This window comes from Mobula birostris, chromosome 13 (genome assembly GCF_030028105.1).
Source record: "Mobula birostris isolate sMobBir1 chromosome 13, sMobBir1.hap1, whole genome shotgun sequence".
Lineage (NCBI taxonomy): Eukaryota > Metazoa > Chordata > Chondrichthyes > Myliobatiformes > Myliobatidae > Mobula > Mobula birostris.
This window is the reverse complement of record NC_092382.1, coordinates 39,268,090-39,271,731: the sequence shown is the minus strand read 5'-3', so window position 1 is coordinate 39,271,731 and position 3,642 is coordinate 39,268,090.

The window sequence follows — 3,642 nt, the reverse complement described above, 5'->3', positions numbered from 1 at the left end:
CTACAAGCTTGGACAGAGGTACTGGCTGGAACAACGCCTCCAACTTAGGAGTCGTCCGCAATTCTTTTGATTCAGTTTTCTACATCAACATCTGAGTCATTAACATGCATGAAAAAAAAACAATGGGCCTGACACCAATCCCCTTCAATTAATTGTACTCTATTTCACCTGCCGAGCTAATGTCGGGCCCTCAATATCAGAAGCAAACGTGTTCTGCTGGATGTAATAAAATAAATCTGTCTGAAGTTGATTATCCATGTTGATTGTTCAGGATGATTGTCTACATTAGAAACAACTGTGATCAGAAAATGTCCTGTTTCAGCAGCTGACGTCTGATGTCTTGGAAAGTACATTGGTAACATTCGTATTATTTCTTGTTTAAAAGTTCATAACTTGTAACATCCATTGGGGATACAAATTCATGTCACTGTTACAAAGTGAGAAAAACACTGTAATGTAACTGTTTATGTAGCTGGTTGAGCCTCGTGCGACAGGTTTCATAACCACATTAGTTGCCTCAGTGGAATTACTTTGACTTTCATATAACTCTGTAAATCCTGTCACCAGTGCAGCTGAGCAGTTGGAACGTGCAACTGAACGCTGTCTCTGACGGAATATGGGATATCCAGCAATTTACTACATCGCCGGCGTTTTCTATCCTGCAATTGTAGCGATCGGTATCCCTGGTAAGATACTGGAACTAGTCACTCTATGTATGGTGCCGTCGTCTTGCTTTCGTTCGGTTGCACTGTTTGCACTTCTACTAAGCACAGATGCTACCTTCGTCTGAAATGTGTTTCCAGAATTGAGGATTCAAGCATCTGATAGTTTTGTTATTCAGCTTCCATACTGTTTTTTTATGTGTGTGTGTGTTTTTTTTTCCTTTGTCAATGACGTTGGTGCCGATATTGCCATAATTCCATAGTTTCACTTCGCTCGGCTTTCTGAACCGACAGTGGTCGCATTTCCAGATCAGAAGCTTTTTCAACTGACCGGCCAGTCGAATATCGATACTCAGGTCTGTTCTTGGATAAAACGTTAAATTGTAACTTATGCATTAAATCTCATGATTTCACTACAAATAAGCCTTTCAGCTATTTCACCTCAAATAATGCAAATGATTTTGTTTACGGAGCGATCGGACTTCACCGGACCGTGAGTCTGGAAATCAGATGTTCGGTTCTAATCTGTCCGAAGGGCGCCAACCCACTGCTAATTTCATCCATTATTGTCCAGTCGTTGGGTACTGACAGAGTCTGCACAAATTGAATTTATGCTTTTCACTTCCAAAAAAATATACCCGGCGTAGCATCGGGAAAAATAAAGTGGGCATTCAGACATTTGCAGCTAACGATAAATCTGTTGATTTTTTTTTTTCTCTCTCCGAATTTCTTGTAGTTAATTTAACGGCGATTGTAATCCTATCTCGGGGAAAATGTGGACTCTCCAAATGCATCACCCGCTACCTGGTTGGAATGGCAGCAGCGGATATAATGGTGGTTATAGTTTTCGCTTTAGTGGAACAGACCAACAATATCTATATTTTTTCCAGATCCCTGCTCATCACTCCTGTATGCGCAGTGACAGGTGTATTATTTGTTATGACGAGGGACTGTTCTGTTTGGTTTATGGTCAGTTTTACCTTTGATCGTTTCATCGCAATATGTTGTCGAAAGCTCGGGGAACGTTACTGCACTGAGAGAACAGCAACGGTGATTATGGTGACCGTGGTTTTAGTGAGTTGCGGGAAAAGTGTCCCGTATTACTTTACTGTTGAACCTTACGTCGTTGTTGACAACGTGCCGTGGCGTTGCGTCCTCACACATGAATACGCTACTTTATCCGTGTGGAAAGGAGTAGAATTACTAGATGGCATTTTAACACCGTTGCCACCAATAGGCTTAATTCTTGTCTTCAATGGGTTAACAGTAAGATATATAATTGCGGCAAATAGAGTCCGCAGGGGGCTTCGGAAGAGCAGCTATAAACAGAAAGATACCGAAGTGGAAAACCGCAGAAAATCGATGATTTTATTGGTTGCAATTTCAGCTAATTTCATATTGTTTTGGATGCCCTATACAGCTCGTTCCCTGAAATGGCAATTGGAAAATTACTATTACCTGGAAAAATATTTGAGTTCCCCGGTATATATACTACAGCAATTTGGGTACATGTTGCAAACTCTCAGTGTGTGCACCAATACTTGTGTCTATACACTGACCCAGAGGAAATTCAGACAAGAGTTGACGGATGGAATGAAGTATGTGTTTACGTTAAATGGCCGCCTGTGTAGATAACGCCCACTCCAATTGCAATTCAGCGGAGTTTTAGAATAAAACAGTTCAACAAATCACTAAACTTGGCAAATATGTCATAAATTCAAACAGTTATGTGCCTGGTCATCCTGAAATGATTAAATTCCAAACTATGGCAGAGATTTCACAATTATCCGGGAAAAGTTACCACAGCATAAAAGCCAGCTGCTACAGGCTCCAGGACAACTTCACTCACCAGACCATAAAACTGCTTAACTCACGCTGATTTGAGTGTTTTTCAATGTTACTTTGACTTTTCTGTTTATTATAACTTATTATAAATTACTAGGATTCAAAAGCTTCAAGATTAAAAAAAAATATTGTCATTCTAACCATACATCAGCTCTGCAGGGCAGAATGAGACACCGTTTCTCAGGGGCAGTGCAATCATAACATAACAAAAGCAACACTAAATAGTAAACATAACAATAAATAGTAAAACACAACAGCCACATGTCAGGTAAAATCAGTTATAAGTGTCCAGTGCAAGTTAAAAGTGTCCAAAGCGGAGTCAGGTAGAGCAGCTATTTAGCAGTATGACTGCCTGTGGGAGGAAGCTGTTTAGTAGCCTTGTGGTTTTAGTTTGATGCTACTGTAACGTTTGCCTAATGGCAGAAGAACAAACAGTTCATGGAGAAGGTGTGGGGGGTCTTTAATGATGTACCGTGTCTTCTGGAGGCATCGACTCTGAAAAAGGTATTGGACGGAAGGTAGGGCGACCCCAATAACCTTCTCTGCTCCCCTAACCACCCTCTGCAAGGCTTTTTTTGTCGACAGCAGTGCAGCTGGAGTACCAGGTTGTGATGCTAAAGGTCAGCACACTCTCAACTACGCCTCTATAGAATGTAGTTAAGGTGTTAGTGGGGAGTGATGCTTGTTTAAGCTTCCTCAGAGAGTGCAATCTCTGCTGGGCCCGTTTCACAATCCCAGTGGTGTTCCTGGACCAGGTGAGATTGTCTGAGATCTGCACCCCAAGGAACTTGATGTTTTCCACTCGCTCCACTGTGGAGCCGCTGATGCTGAGGGGTGTGTGCTCAGGCTGAGACCGTCTGAAATCGACGATCATCTCCTTCGTTTTGGTGACATTAAGCATCAAGTTGTTATCCCTGCACCAGCTCTCTAGGTGTTTGACCTCCTCCCTGTACATAGCTTCATCATTTTTGCTGACGGGCCCAACCATATTGCACATTGCACATTTAGATGAAGACGTATCCTAAAGATTTTTATTCCTCATGTATACGAATGGTGTAAGGAATAAAGTCAATTCAATCACAAGGGGAGGAGTGACTTCCGGACTTATCGGGGTTCAGATGTTTCAAAATGTTCG